Source organism: Panthera leo, chromosome E2, assembly GCF_018350215.1.
Source record: "Panthera leo isolate Ple1 chromosome E2, P.leo_Ple1_pat1.1, whole genome shotgun sequence".
Taxonomy (NCBI): Eukaryota; Metazoa; Chordata; class Mammalia; order Carnivora; family Felidae; genus Panthera; species Panthera leo.
The window spans coordinates 22,715,829-22,732,180 of record NC_056693.1 but is presented as its reverse complement, the minus strand read 5'-3'; the positions used below and the strand labels follow the sequence as shown (position 1 = coordinate 22,732,180).

The 16,352-nt window shown below is 44.4% G+C and overlaps 1 protein-coding gene across 2 annotated transcripts in view; it reads left to right on the top strand.

The window, feature by feature from the left end:
- The first annotated feature begins 6,918 nt into the window (after positions 1-6,918).
- The window catches only part of URI1 (URI1 prefoldin like chaperone), a 125,149-nt gene continuing 115,715 nt past the window's right edge, over positions 6,919-16,352 (top strand). For both annotated transcript variants that reach the window (XM_042917597.1, XM_042917598.1), the window contains exon 1: positions 6,919-7,038. The gene's annotated coding sequence lies outside the window, so the exon portion shown is untranslated. The remainder of the gene's footprint in view (positions 7,039-16,352) is intronic.

Genomic DNA, 16,352 nt, shown 5'->3' with positions numbered 1-16,352 from the left:
AGTCCTTGATGAAGCAGTAACAATCTTTGTTAGTAAACGGCGGTCACTGGGGACTCATCTTTTAAAGATTTTGTGTGACAAATGCAGAGCACATACAGAGCAGTCCTGCCACCCGGGTGACGGTCTCCAGGTGAGTGCTGTGCAGGTGTTTACGTGGTGAGCTGAACCAGCTGCTTTTTGTTTTTGGTTTTGTTTTTTTCATGGAACATCATTTTCACTTCAAAGAAAGCCCGACACATAAAACTATGGTTACACAGACCTGGATGTTTGGCAGACATTTTCTGCAAAATGAATAAAATAAGCCTGTCACATCAAAGAAAACAACTGGTGTTTGTGTGGCCGATGATAAAATTCAGGATTTCAAGTTAAATATTAGACTTATGGAAAAACTCTACCACCATGAGCTTGACAGCTTCTCAACAGGTAGAGACTTTTCTGATGAGATCAGCGGTGAGATTTAAAAATTTGATTTTTGATAGCGTAGAGTCACTTCGACATTCAGAAGCTCTAAATAACTTAATGAGCCAACGTTTTCCAAATGACCAGTGTGCGGTGTTACGAAATCCGTTCAAAGTGCACGATGGATATTACACAGCAGTTCTTTTTCACTCGGCATGTAGAGTGAGGAATAGCGTTGTTCCCACTCTAACAGCAAGAAAAAGCCAGGTACACTACCAAATCAAGAATGTGCTTTGATCTGGGGCACCTTGGGTGGCTCAGTTGAGCATCTGGGTGGCTCAGTTAAGCCTGGGTGGCTCAGTTAAGTCTCCAGCTCTTGATTTTGGCTCAGGTCATGGTCTCACAGTTTGTGAGATTGGGCCCTGCGTCCATCGTGCTGTGCACTGACAACACAAAGCCTGCTTGGGATTCTCTCTCTCTGTCTCTCTCTCTCTCTCTCTCTCTGTCTCTCTCTCTCAATCTCTCTGCCCCTCCCCTGCTTATGCTCTTTCTCTCTCTCAAAATAAATATTTAAAAATATATATGCTTCAGGGTGCCTGGGTGGCTCAGTCAGTAAGTTCCCGACTTTGGTTCAGGTCATGATCTCACAGTTTGTGAGTTTGAGCCCCGCATCAGGTTCTCTGCCATCAGCACAGAGCCCACTTTGGATCCTCTGCCTCCCTGTCTCTCTGCCCCTCCCCTGCTCAAGCACATGTGTATGCAAGCATTCTCTTTCAAAAAAAATTTTTTTTTTTAAAACTAAAAAATATATATGCTTTTTTTTTTTTTTTTTTTTTTAAAGAATGTTCTTGATTTATCAGAGAGCTGAGGTTGCAGGACAGCAAAGTAGCTTGAAATCTAGGTAAAGACAAGAACCTACAGAGACGGGAGGTGAACACCAGTAGCTCCATGTACTATGCAAGGGGGAAAAAGAACTCACATGTTGTTGTTAGCAAATTTTAGAGCCTCAGTGTGGACTTATGTAAGAATATAGAGCCCTGGGCCCTATAGACTCAAGGGGACTTTCTAGAGACCTCCAGTACGTGTTTATGAGGTCTAGGGACAGAGCACTGTCTCTGGTAGAGAAAGCTGCGTTTGGTGGTGCAGGCCTGGAGGATAGGATTGGCCATTCTTGCAGAAAAGGCATGAAACACTTTCCAGACCCTTCTTCCAGACTCTGAATGGAACAAAACCCTAAGCTGTCATAGGGAGGAGGGAATGGTTCACTGAAAAAGCTCTCTCTCGGAGATTCCAGGACACGGCATGTATCAAATCACAATGGCAGTCAAGGATCAGAGTGTGGGGAGCGCTTCTGATGTGTGGGTACACAGGGAAGGCCACAAACTGAGGGTGAGGCCACAGACCTTCCCAACCCCAAGCACAAGTTAGTGCTTAGGAATCTGAACCTGGTGTTACACCGACACAAACCATAGCAATGACAAAAACCGAACCCAGATTGACTTCTTTTTTTTTTTTTTAAGTTCATTGATTTATTTTGAGAGAGACAGAGAAAGCACCCGTGGGAAAGGGGCAGAGAGAGAGGGAGAGAGAGAGTGTCGAGCAGACTCTGCTCTGTCAGCGCAGAGCCCGACACAGGGCTCAATGTCATAAAGTGTCAGATCATGACCTGAACTGAAATCAAGAGTCAGACTCTTAACTGACTGAGCCACCCAGGCGCCCCAAACCCAGATGGACTTCTGACTCAGTTGCCTCAGCTGCCCACGTTAATGGCCAAGCAGAGGAGGGGGACTCAGTTCCAGGCCTACTTGCTGTTTCTTCAGCCTCCACTATCCTGTGCAAGATGTTCAGCATCATTTTAAAATTTATGAGGCATATAAAAATGCCAGAAAAATGACCCACCCTCAAGATTTAAAACTATCAACAGAATCGGCTTTTTACACTTGATCTTAGCCAAAAGGCTGAGAAGCGATAACAGAATCGGCTGTTTGATACCCAGTGAAAATCTTCAATATTTTTAGTTTATTTTAATAAAAAGACTTTTTCAGACAAACGGAAGCTGAGACAATGTGTTACCAGCAAACCTTCATCGGAAGACAAGTGAAAGAAAGTTTTTTAGGCAAAAGGAATATAGCATATATATTTGAGGAGAGGACTGCTTTACTTGAAGATGGATATGTAAGCATTAGGGAAATGATTAAATGAAATTTTAAGAAGAAGCATAAATGATCAGTAATAAAGAAAGGTATAATAGAAAATACTCAAGCCAAGAGTTGGCAGAAAAAAAAAAAAAAGAGAGGAGAAAAAAGAAGAACAAAGAACAAACGGAATAAATACAAAATAAGTGGATGGTGGATTTAAACCCAATTATATAAATAATTACATTAGATACAAATGATCTAAATATGTTTACTAAAAGATAGAGATTGTCAGATTGGATAAAAAAGCAAGACCTAACTATATGCTGTCTGCAAATAAATCCATTTTAAATGCACAGCACAAGGTAAACTAAAGAAGTTTAATGAAAAAGAGTGTAAAAAGTATACCAGTATGTTTCCAGATTCCACATTGTAAGTTTCCTTAAGAAATTACCACTGGGGCACATGGGTGGCTTAGTCAGTTAAGCGTCCGACTCTTTTATTTTTTTAAATAATTTTTAAAAACATTTGTTTAAGTTTATTTATTTATTATTGAGAGACAGAGAGAGAGAGAGAGAGAGAGAGAGAAAGCACAAGCTGGGGAGAGGCAGATAGAGAGGGAGACACAGAATCCGAAGCAGGCTCCAAGCTCTGAGCTGTTGGCAGAGTCCAACGTGGGGCTCGGACTCACAGACTGTGAGATCATCACCTGAGCCAAAGTCAGACACTTAACCGCCTGAGCCACCCAGGTGCCCCAAGTGTCCAACTCTTGATTGCAGCTTAGGTCATGATGTCATGGTTCATGAGTCCCACACCGGGTTCTGAGGTGGTAGTGTGGAGCCTACTTGGGATGTTTTCCCTCTCTCTCTCTGCCCCTCCCCTGCTCGTGCTCTCTCTGTCTCTCTCAAAATAAATAAACATTAAAAAAAAAAAAAGAAATTACCACTTACTGAGTTTTGGTATATTATCAAAGATTATCCACAATTATCTGAAAAAGCTATTAAAATACGTCTCCCTTTTGCAATTACATATCCTTGTGAGTCTAGATTTTCTTCATATTCTTCAACAGAAACAGCAGATGGAAGAAGATTGAAGGCAGAAATAGATCTGAGAATCCAATCGTCTGCTTTTAAGCCAGACATGACAGAGACTCGCAAAGCTGGAAAACCGTAAATTTAAAAAGCTAGTTTTTAATAAGAATATTTTATTTATGCTAACGTAATATGGGTTTATAATTGTTGCTTTTAAGTGAATTAATAAGCTTATATAAATTCTCTGTTTCAATTTATAGTAAATATCAAACAACCAATATAATACAACCAACCAACCAAAATAAATCAACAAAAACAAAAGGTCTTTGGTATCCTCGGTATTTTTAAGCATGTGAAGTGTCTGAGACCAATATATTTGAGAATGCTGCTCCATGGAAAAACAGAGATGGATGAGACAAAGGACCAGGAACAACTTACACTATTGTCAACATCTTCTTCAGCATCATCATCTACTGAATAATCAAATGATTCTGCTGTGCCAGGTCGTATCTTAAGCTCTTTACATGCATCACCTCATTTAATCCTCACATCCACTCCCTGAGATGGGTGTAATTGCTATCACCCCATTTTCCATATCAGGAAAGTGAGGCTCAGAAAGGTTTAGTAACTTCCGCAAGGTCCCACAGCTACCGAGGGGGTAGATCCCAGGTCTGTCTGATTCCAGGGTATCACTAACGCTCTGGTCTTAGAGTAGGAGATGGGCACCTGTGGAGTTAAAGGTAATACATGCTTCCCACTCATTCATTTATTCTTTGGTAAATATCAACATCAATGTATGCCTTCTGTGCCTTCAAAGAGCCTAACCTGCTTTGGATAAAACAGTTCAGATGAAACATATCCACAAGCACACACATACACATACCAAACCCTGGCATACATGGATAGCCTCATTTCTCTGGAAAAGAAAGGACCCTTTGGGGCGAGCTCCCTTCTCCGCAACCCTGGCAGTTACAAGGGCCCCCATTGTGATGTCTGGGCCCCCTCAGAACTAAAGGCCATCAAAACACTAACATCTGTGGTCCTGATTCGTTCTCGGACTCACCGTTTGCTGAGGAATGGGTTACTAAGGGGGCTAAAAAGATCTGGCCGGAGATGTTGTAGCCCCACCAATAAAAGGCCTGAGGTTCTCACGACAAGCCCCCTACGGCAGCTCTATTCAGTGCCTTGCTGCCAGGAGAGGCCCAAGCGGGGGTGGGGGGCAAGACCCTGCAAAGAAATACGCCCCACCCTAGGAATCAGGGCGCTAGCGACCACAGGCGTGTTCGCGTGGAATTGCAACACTTGCTTGAGGCCCGGGGACCTCAGCTCCCTCTAGAGAGGAGAACAGAGCTGGGAAACAACCGGCCTCCTCTGGAAACCCCTCTGGTTCCCAGGGCTGCGCACAGCTTCCCCCCCCCCCCCCCCCCCCCCCCCCCCCCCCCCCCCCCCCCCCGTACCTTGATGCTGTGTGGGTTCCCTGCTGCCTCGGGGCATGTACCTCGTCCCTGCTGTTCACCCTGCCCAGCACGGGAAGCCTCAGTGCAGAAAACTCAGCGGTGTCCCAAGAGACACTTTGCAGGTGGATGAGTGTCGTACAGGTGGGTCTTACCCTTCAGACCAGGCCTTTCCACGCGCAGTGAAAAAGAGATGATTTTATGTGCTCCACAGGAAGGCAGTTTTTGTCATTTTGTTTCGCCTTTTGCTTAACGACTACCATTGCAGCAGTAATGTTTCTTTTTGCTCCTTCTTCCTAAATACTGAATATCTAAAGTCGCCACTTCTTTTTTTTTATTATTTTTTTTAATGTTTATTCATTTCTAAGAGACAGAGAGAGAGAGACAGCACGAACAGGGGAGGGGCAGAGAGAGAGCGAGACACAGAATCGGAAGCAGGCTCCAGGCTCCGAGCTGTCAGCACAGAGCCCGACGTGGGGCTTGAACCCACGAGCCGTGAGATCATGACCTGAGCCGAAGTCGGATGTTTAACCGACTGAGCCACCCAAGCGCCCCATGAAATCGTCACTTCTAATAGATATGAAGGGTATGAAGAACTGTGTAGCCACCATCGTGCTTGAGAGAGAACACAATGGCTTGTCCCCACCTCTCTTCCAATCCCCATCTTGGTGAACGCGCTCCTGAATCTTGTGTCTCTTGGGGATGGCTCCTGAACATTACCTCAGCCAGATGGGGATCTACTTACTTCAGTTTGGGCTGTTCCTGATTTCTATAAATGGATTCCTACTCTATATATTCTATATGACTTTTCTTTCTTCAACAATTTAATACATTTTTTATCTGAGAGGTTATATGCTTTTACTGTGGGATTGGGTAAAAACATACATAACCAGTGCATAAGCTCATGATTTCATGGATATTATTGCTAAATTAAATCTTTACATTAAAAATATGAGCTGAGTTAGATAAAAATATCAAGTAAATATTAGTACAGGTGGCAAATGGATATGGCAGAAAAAATGATGACATTGGAATGTGAATTAAATTCAGGAAACATGGTTTTAAGTAAAGACAGATACATCTAAAATTGCTCTGGATTTTTGGAAAAATTGCTCTGTTGTCCTTTATAAGCCTAGGCTCCCTGTCACAAGCCCTAACCGGGCACGAGGAGAAGGCGTTTGGGTCTATGCTTACTCCTTTCTAGCTTCGGGCCACTTTCAGCCAGCCAGCTGGGTGGCTTCTTGCCTCTCTGGTCTCTGTTTCCTGCTGGGAATGCCCCCAAAGAATGGCCCTCCTCTCAGCTCCTCAGTGCATGGCCCCAGGGCCAGCCCGTGCAACCCACCTTAGATCAAACTTTCTTTCCTGGTCTCTGCTATCGGGGTCCACTCACCCTCAGGCGGGAGACTGCATTCACGGCTCCATCCTTTACCATTCTCTATATCCACGTCCTCTGCCAAGTAACTTTGCAGGGCTAACTGCATATGTGGGAGCACCTAGCTCCACTCTGTTCAGTGGCTGTGCTCCACCCAGAGCAGGAAACTCTTCCATGAGGGAATCAAGCATTTCCACATCTTCACAAACATGCCCCATAGCTGGGCCAGTATAACCCTGCCTAGCAGTGGGAAGAGGGGGCAGTGAGGGCAAATGGAGTCCTTTTGGCTCAGCCCAAGGAACAGAGGCGGCTAGCTCTGCTCCACAAACACCGTGGTCCCTCGCCACGCACTTCTCAGCAGACAGTCATGTCAGCGGGGACTGGAGCTGAGGCAGGACGAGAGCCTAGGGATGTGTTGTGTCCTGGGGATGCTGGGGGAGGCCTGGTGACATGTCCCTGCCCGGGACACAGAACCGGAATCCTCATGTCTGCCAAATTCTAGAGCCCTCTCTGTGTCACAGGTGGGTATTCTTTCTGGGCGACCCTCCAGCTCTCTGCCGGGCTCCTTGAAAATCACCCTCCTGATGTTAACATGGTCTTTCTGCCCAGGACGTCACGCCCCTGAGGGGGTTCAGCCTGTGCGTTGGGTGAGTTGAAGCTGACTTGTGTTATGGCTTCTCCTCTGCTGGGGCTCCACGTGAGCGCTTTATTTTGGCCACGCTTGTGCAGCCGTTTGGGTGTTCTGTCATGACTCTGCTCGTTTCTCCACAAGCAGAGGCAAAGTCACTTGCCAGGTTGGGAGCTTCTTGCTATTGTTCCACGTACCGGCTCTGTAAAGAAATGTGTGTGTTGTAGCACATTTTTGCCATATTATAGCCACCAAGCGTCCACTCCCTGGTCCCAATGGCATTGATTTCCTCCTGGCGAATATCCTCCCTCTCACTGTGGGAACCAGAGGGGCCAAGGCCTCCCTCTCCCAGTCCTGGGACAACCGGACTTTGTCCTGGAACAGTGAGTTAGTGACGCAGGCACTGATGGGGCGGCTAGATGCTCCCATGCTTGCTCTCTCGGGCAGAGGCAGCAGTGGCTGCTGGCCAGGCTTGTGTCTGTGTGAGCCACGCTGGAGTGGCATTCCTTCTGTTCACTGTCCCCCATCCCGCTCCCTCCCCACTCAGCCCTGCTAACCCTTTAGATGAGTGTTACCTATGTTTAAACTTCATCCAAACGGACTTACACAGTATGTGCCCCTGGGTCTCCCTTCTCCCATCCAGTGTCATGTCAGTTCATATGGTATTTTCATCAGAGCTGCCTATATAACTTGTGGGACTCACTGCAAAATGAAAATGCAGGACCCCTTGTTCAAAAATTAAGAATTTGAAGATGGTGACAATGGAGCATAAGTCCGGTCGAGGGCCCTTCGGAGTGCCTGTGGGACCATCACATGCTCCATGAAGCTGGCCCTGACTTCTGCTTGTCACCTATCTACTTGTGGGTCTTTGGGGGCAGAAGCTGGTCTGATGGGGACGGTGTGGCTGCCATGAGTGGAGTATGGGAAAGCCAGTGTTTCTTCAGGACTTTTATACCCTTAACCCATCCGAGTCTCACAGAGGCCTTGAGGACTGCAGGGCTGGTGATCAGTATAAGCCTCAGGCCACTTCATAGATGCAGAGCTCAAACTAAAGATGCCACAGGACCACCCAAGTCCCACTGCGAGTGCAGGGCCTGAGACTTGCCCCAGGGTCCTCTGGTTCCAGAGAGCCCCCTCTTGCCATTAAACCATGCCCAGCCTTGCTCGAGTCCCTGCTATGTGCCAAGTGCTGGATTCATGAGAAAGGGAAGAAATCCTCCTTGTCCAAAGGAATTTACAATCCAAGTGGAAAGCAAAGACAGGACTTACACACATGAAAAATTATTAACCAAAACATTTCTTCCTTCAAGGACGGGGGCTTATAGCTACAAGAACTATGGGTGCTTTCTGTCTCTCCAAGCAAGAGGAAGGGGAGGTCTGTGGGAGGACAGGAGACTAAGGGCAGGCAGGTGTGGCCGTGACTCTGAAGACAGGGCCCCAGCCTGGCTCACACAATCTCAGTGCCTAGGACAGAGTGTGCTTAGCAGAGCTGGTCAAGGGCCAATCCCTGGATGTCCCAGGGGTGGAGGTGGGAGGGTCGGGCCTCCGGTTCCCAAAGTGGGATGCAGGAAATTCACCCTCTGTGGTTCTAGAAATGTTCTATTTTCTTGATCTGGGAACTGGTTACGCAGGTATGCTGACTTCATGAAAATTCATCAAGCTATGCATAGGATTTATGCATTTTTCCGCAGGAACGTTGCACTTCAGTATCAGGTTAAGAGAAAATTTGTGAAAGGATCTGCATGTAGTTAAGGGAAATCTAGGGTGCTGTGTTTAACCCACTCTTGGGTGCTCAGAGAAGATTTCCTAGAAGAGGGTCTGAAAAATGTCCTGAGGGAGGGAGCAAACGGTGAGGGTGGGGCTGTTCCTGGCAAAGGGGATGCATGCCTGTGATTTGGGAGGTGAGCAATGCATGGCTGGGGAGAGCATGGGCTGGTGGGTAAGACTGGCTCTGCCTCAGAGCTTGAGGAGGTGGAGAGGACAAGAGACACAAAGGCTGGCCTGTGTGGGGCCTCCCAGGCCTGCCGAGTATGGGTTGCCATGAACGGTTGTGAGGGTTGTGAGCTTGAGACTCCAGTTGCAAGGGGTGGGGTAGATGGGGTGGGAAATGGGAGGTAAGAAGATGACCCTGAAAAGGCCACCAGACTTTGCTAAGTGAGCAGTGATGGCAGCTGGGCCTGGGAGAGTGTAGAATAGGGAATGAATCCCAGAGACCGCTTTTTCAAATGGTACGTTTGGGGGATATAACAAGCGACCACAAGTTCTTTGACATTTGTCCCATCAAGAGACGGAGTCTAATTGCCCATCTCTAGCGTGTGCGCTGGCCTCAGTGACTTGTTAGTGATGAAGCGGATGAGGCTGAAGTGATGCTCAGTGACTTCTGGAGCCGGACGAGATAAGGCAGTAAAACTCCCACCTGGCTCCCCTTCGGAAGCTGGCCACCATGCTGTAAGGAAGCCGGGGCCCCAGGCAGGCATTCCAGCTGGCCACTCCGCTGACGTCCTGAGAGCTGCCCAGCTGACCCTGCCTCCCTCCAGAACTGTGCCTTATGCCACTACGTTTGGGTGGTTTGTTGGCAGCAAGAAAATGGCTCCCTTGATCGTCGGGCAGAATCAGCAGGGGAGCTTAAAAAATTCCCAACGCCCAGGCCAGATCCAAGCATTAATATTCTTTGGGGCTCCCAGTGTTCAGCCAAGGTTGAGAACCATTACTGTAGACCAAACCTAAGGCTTGAGCAAGGGTTAGCTTCAGGAGATGGCTTCCAATTTCACCCCCTCCCCCTCACCCAGCTTCCTTTTGTCCTTTTGGTTCTTGTCCCCCCCACACCCCCCAACTCCCATTTCCCTCTTTGGGCACATGAAAGTGAATCCTCTTATGCAGCAGGGAGGCTCCCAAGGCTGGGTGTGTTAATAGGATTGCCAGATAAAGTACAGGAGGCCCAGTTAGAGTTGAATTTCAGGTAAACAGTGAATTTGTTTTTAGTACACGTGTGTTCCAAATGGTACATGGCCACACTAGAAAATTATGTATTGTTATCTGAAATTCAAATTTTACTGAGTGTTCTATACTTTTATTTGTGAAATCTGGCAACCGGAAGCGTGAAGCTGGGTCAAGGTGATATTTGGGCTTCACCTGGGGACATCTGTAGATTCCTGAGTCCCTCAACAGCAGGGTAGGATACACCTCAGGAATCCTCAGGTCACTTCCCTTGTTAGAGGAAAGTGAGGCCCCAAAACAGGAAGTAATAAGCCCAAAACAGGCTGTCCTTGATTTGCATGATATTGTCTAACCAAACCCACGCATATTGGCAAATGTATCAACATTTGCAGGCAGGTTTTTATGTCAACGTAGATTTTTAGATCTGCTGGGGGATGTCTGGGAATATGATTGCTGGGTTGTATGGTAAGTCTATGTTTAATTTTGTGCAAAAGTACCAAACTGTCTTCCAGAGGGGCTGCACCATTTTACATTCTCACCAGCAATAAGAGAGAGTTCCTTTGCTCCATAGCTTAGCCAGCAGTTGGTGTTGTCTCTTGTTTGGATGGTAGCCATTCTAACAGGTATATAGTAGTGTCTCGTTGTTATTTTAATTTGCATTTCCCCATTGACAAATTATGTTGAGCATCTTTTTATATGCTTATTTGCCATCTGTATATCTTTGGTGAAATGTCCAGATCTTTTGCCCATTTTTAAATTGGGCTGTTTTCTTATTGTTGAGTTTTAAGAATTCTTTATATACTCTAGATACAAGTCCTTTTTCAGACATATTGTTTGCAAATATTTTCTCCCAGTCTGTAGTTTGTTTTTTTCTCAACCTCTTAACAGTATATTTTGCAAATGTTTTTAACTTTGATAAAGTACAATCCACCAATTTTTTCATTGCCAAAATCAAGGTCACACGGATTTTTTTTCTTATGTTTCCTTCTAGAAGTTTTATAGGTTTGTATTTTGCATTTAAGTCTGTGATCTATTATGAGTTAATTTTGTGCAAAATATGAGGTATGAATAGAGCTTTTTTTTTTTTTTGCAAATAAACATCTAATTGTTCTAGCATCATTTATTAGAGAAACTATTCTTTCTCCACTGAACTGCCTTTGCACCTTTGTAAAAACTCAGTTGCTTATATTTGTACTTGACTATTTCCGGGCTCTCTATTTGCCCCATTGATGTGTGTCTATCTCTTTGCTATTATCACATTGTTGGGATTCCTGTAGCTTTACAGCACAATATACTACCATACACAATATACAGCACAATATATAATAGCATAGCTTTGAATTCAGGTATGTGAGTGTTTTTCGCTATGAGAGACCTACTTAAATGCACGTAAGAAGGTTGAAAGGAACCAGGGTCTTCTCAGATTGCTGCAGGCCAGCAGGTCACCTGCTGTCCCCAGAGTGGTACTGGGCTGAGTCAAGAGCAGCTGATCCTCTTGGGGGACCTGCTTTCAGCCTCATGGCCCAGCATCCCCGAAGCCTTCCGTGCCTTTGTATCACTCTCCACTCTCTGCAGGCCTGTCTCAGCACCTCTGGCCCCAGCACTCTAGCTTACCCTCAACATGGGCCTCTCATAAACAACTGAGAGCTGTGTTTTTGGCTAGCACACAGTTTTGTTTTATTTCTTAAAATTGAATTAGTTGCTGATATTTTCACATTGGGTGATTTCACAAAGAAGTCCAGAAATCTGGCTTCTCCTGGGCCTGAATCCCATGAGTCGGCTGGAGCTAAGTAGCAGTAGGTCCCTTGGGTGAACTGGATCTCTAGTCTGCTAGCCCCTCCAGCCCCCTTTGCTCAATTATGTAAGAGGGTCTGTCCCCTGCAGATCTCTAAGTGTATAATCTCTGGTCTCAGGCTTCAGGATTCCAGTCTGACAGAGACAGCCAAGCAGTACAGTCAGTTGAGACATCTACCCCACAGAAACTGGGCAGTGGAGTGTGGCAGCCAGGTCTTTGACCAGAGGAATTTAATGACCAAAGCCCAGCTGATATGCTTGAAAGCCACTGCAAAGGCCATGCTTCCCATCTTATCACTGGGCATGGTGGGTATACTAAGTCAGGCCTGTTCCTGGGAGGCAGAGGACTCCTTTGATGGCCATCTTCAGCATGAAGGCTCCTCAAACCAGCCTTGTTGAACTTTCCTTAGAACTGCATTGCAATCTTAGATGCTTCTCCCCAAATTTCCTTTCTTCCTTCACTTGGCCTCGAGACCTACACTATGGGCCAAAGTTCTTACAACTTATGGCCCCCCTCCCCATTTTCCCTCACAGGTGTTTCTCTTATAAATTTTGTACATGTTGGTCTTGTTCGGGCATCTGCTTCTCAGAAAACCAGGTCTAACACAGGGGTGGGCGTCACTCAGCAGGTATGAAAGAAGCAGATTCTTGGAGAAGGGGCTCTGGCTATGGTTAAGGCAGAGACCTTGACCAACAGGCTCACCCCACCCTGTCCTTTGCTGGTAAAATGATAGAATTAAATAGGACCACAAATCTCCCCAGTCCCATCGTAGCTTCTCTCTCCCCTCATACTGGTACCCTTCTGAGTCAGAAAGGCTCAGAGAAACCTCAGGGCCTGAGGTAGGCAGTGGAAGGGGGGTGCACAGCCATCAAGCCTAAAGTCCCAATTTGCCAACTAAATGACCCAACTAACCATCTTTACCAAACTCCTGTGAGTACACAAGGTGTCACAGACATTTGCTTGATTTTTGGTCACCCAGCATCCCTCCCTCCTCTTTTGGTACCGGTGCCTGAGTTTTGGGGGCATGTGGGGCTGGGCGTCAGTCCAGCTTTTGCTGTTTTTCAGCCCCATGATTGGTTCAGGACCGGGCATGTGACCTAGTTCAGAGAGAATGAGATGCCCTGAGGCTTTTGCTGGGAAAATTGGGAGACTGATGCTTCTCTTTCTTACTCAGAGCAGGCAGAGGTCCCCGCCTGACCCTAGAAGTTGGGACTCTGGAGCTCCCAGACACCTGAGAATGATGTAGATGCAGTAAAAGGCAGGGCCCTGAGAAGAGAAAGCAAGCTCCGTTGTTGTTGTTTAGGACTCTTAATCAAGCCCAGCTGAAAGCTGAACCACTCCTGAACTTTTCAGAGTTGAGAGCCAATAAATTGTCTTTTAAATGAAGGCAGTTTGCAACAGATTTGCAGCTTAATAAATTCTAATTGACATAGGCATTTGATCATCCACTAAATGGGTCATTTAGGACTCTCATCTTTCTTCTTCTGGTATTATCACTTGAGGGTTGGCTAACTTCTACATCAGGGAAAAAGTAGGTTAAAAAAAATTTTTTTTGAAAAGGTGAGGAATATCCAGGCTCCTGGGGGCCAGCAGCTCTTGTTGAAGGGCTGGAGCTTGCAGTGGGCATTTGAGGCTTTGCCTGTATAGCTTCCTCTCCTATGTTTTCAGATGTTCTCTGGGGAGACACCTTCTCCTACCCATACTCGTTATGTTTAGAATGGAGTTGGTCCATTCCTTCCTCTTGGGCTCTAGGCGTGGGCAATTAAGCCAGCCAATTTAGGAGGAAAGAGGTACCTTCTTCCTCCTGAGATTGCTCAATAAGTACAATGATGATTAGGAATGTTGGGAGCCTCCACGTGTAAGGAAACTTCAGAGGAAAGCTGATGCAGAAGAAAGCACAAAGAAGAGGAGAAAGACCTATCCGTGATGCTCCTGGGTGTAGCCTTATCTGAAACTAACTTTCTGTAACTGAACTTTTCAGTTACATGAGGAAACAAAGCCCGTTGTTGTTTTTTTTTTCTTTCAGTGGGAAAATATAACATAAAATATATTATTTTAGCCATCTTTATACAATTCAGTGGCATTGGGTACATTCGCAATGTTGTGTAACATTTAACCAATGTTGTGTCACCACTCGTTCTAGAACTTTTATTACTCCCAACAGAAAAATTCTGTAACCATTAGGCAATGGCCCCCCTCTCCCATCCCCCAACCAGGTCTTGGTGACTTCTAATCTAATTTATGTCTCCATCAATCGACCTGCTTTAGGTACTTCATATAAGTGGAATAATACAATATTTTTACCTTTGCATCTGGTTTATTTCACTTGGGTTTTCATAATTTCATATTAATTTTATATTACTTTATGCTTTCAAGGCTCATCAATGTTGTAGCATGGATCAGAACTTAATTCCTCTTTATGATGACTGAGTAACGTTCATATGCATATATATACGCACAAAATATATACACACACCACATTTTGTTTATCCACTTATCTGTTGAGGGAAACTTGGATTTTTTTCACTTTTTGGCTGCTGTGAGTAATGCTGCTACGAACACAGATGTATTTGTTTGAGTATTTGTTTTTGGTTCTTTGGGGTATATGTCGAGGAGTGAAACTATTTGTTCATACGATCTTTTTGAGAAATTGCCAAACTTTCCCACGGCAGCTATAGCATTTTACATTCCCACCAGCAATGAAAGAGTGTTCCAATTTCTCTACATGCTTGCCAACACTTGTTATTTCCTCTTTCCTTCCTTTCTTCTTTCCCTCCCTCCCTCCCTTTCCTCATCCACGTCGTCCTCCTTCTTCTTCATATTCGTCCTAGAGGCCATGAAACAGTATCTCATTGTGGTTTAGACTTGCATTCCCTAATGGTTAGGGTCATTGAGCAACTTTTCACGTGTCTATTGGACATTTGTACATCTTTTTTCGAGAATTGTCTTTTCAAGTCCTTTCCTCATTTTTGAATTGTTTTCTTTTTTGTTGTTGTGGTCGAGTTGTAGGAGATATATCTTTCTATGTATCTATATATAAATATAAATATATATAATAAATATATATAAATATAGAAATAGAGATAGATAAATATAGAGTTAGATATTCTTCATATTAAACCCTCATAAGACACATGATTTGTAAATATTTCTTCCTTGTGTTATATTTCCATTCTCTTGAAAGTGTCATTTGATGCATAAAAGTTTTTAATAAGTTTTAATGAAGTCAAATATACTTATATTTTTCTTTTGCTGCCTGTGCTTTTAGTGTCATATTTAAGAAATTGCCAATTCCAAAATCATGAAGATTTTCCCTTATGACTTCTTCTAAGAGTTTTAAAGTTTTAGGTCTTTTGTTTAGGTCTGATTCATTTTGAGTTAATTTTTGTATATGGTATAAGGTAAGGGATCAATGTCATCGCATTGCATGTGGATATCCAGTGTCCTTAGTACTATTTGTTGATGTGACTGTTCTTTACCTATTGAATGATCTTGGAACTCTTGTCAAAAATCAATTCACCATATATGGGAGGGTTCATTTTGGGGCTATTCATTCAATTCCATTAGTCAATGTGTTTATCCTTACGCTAGTAACAGTGTTTTGATTAACATAGATTTGAAGTAAGTTTTGAAATCAGGAAGTGTGAGACTTTTCCAACTTTGATCTTCCTCAAGATTGTTTCAACTATTGAGGGTTCCTTGTAATTCCACATAAATTTTAGGATGGGTTTTTGTACTTCTGCAAAATATGACACTGGGATTCGATAGGGATTGCTTCAAATCTATAGACTGCTTTTAGGAGCACTGTTTATTAATCTGCTTGGGCTGCTATCACAAAATACCACAAAATGGGTGGTTTAAGCAATAGGAATTTATTTTCTCATAGTTTGGGAAGTTAGAAGTCCATGATCAAGGTAATGATCAAGCAAGTTCAGTTTCTGGTAAAAGATTTTTTCCTAACTTATAGATGACAGCTTTTCACTGTGTCCTCACTTGGCCTTTCCTTAGTGTGTGTGTGGAGAGAATGAGTTTTCTGGTGTCTCTTCTTATAAGGACACTGATCCTATTGGATCAGGCCTTATTATTTTTATTTTTTAAATTTTTTAATGTTTATTTATTTTTGAGAGAGAGAGACAGAGTGCAAGCAGGGGAGGGGAAGAGAGGGAGACACAGAATTCAAAGCAGGCTTCTGGCTCTGAGCTGTCAGCACAGAGCCCAACATGGGGCTCAGACCCACAAACCATGAGATCATGACCTGAGCCAAAGTCAGGCGCTTAACCAACTGAGCCACCCAGGCACCCCACAGGACTTATTTTTATTATGTCACTTAACTTTAATTACTTCCACAAAGGACCTATCTCCAAATATAGTATATTGAAGGTTAGAGCTTCAACATATGAATTTTGGGGAAACATTCCATCCATAACAGTTCTCCTCTTAGCATTATTAAGTCTTCCAACCCATGAACGTAAATATCTTTCCATTTATTTGTGTTTTCTTTAATTTATTGCAAGAATGTCTTGTAGTTTTTAGTGCACAATTTTTTATGCCTCCTTAGTTTAATTCATTACTAAATATTTTTTATGCTAGTACAAGTGAGA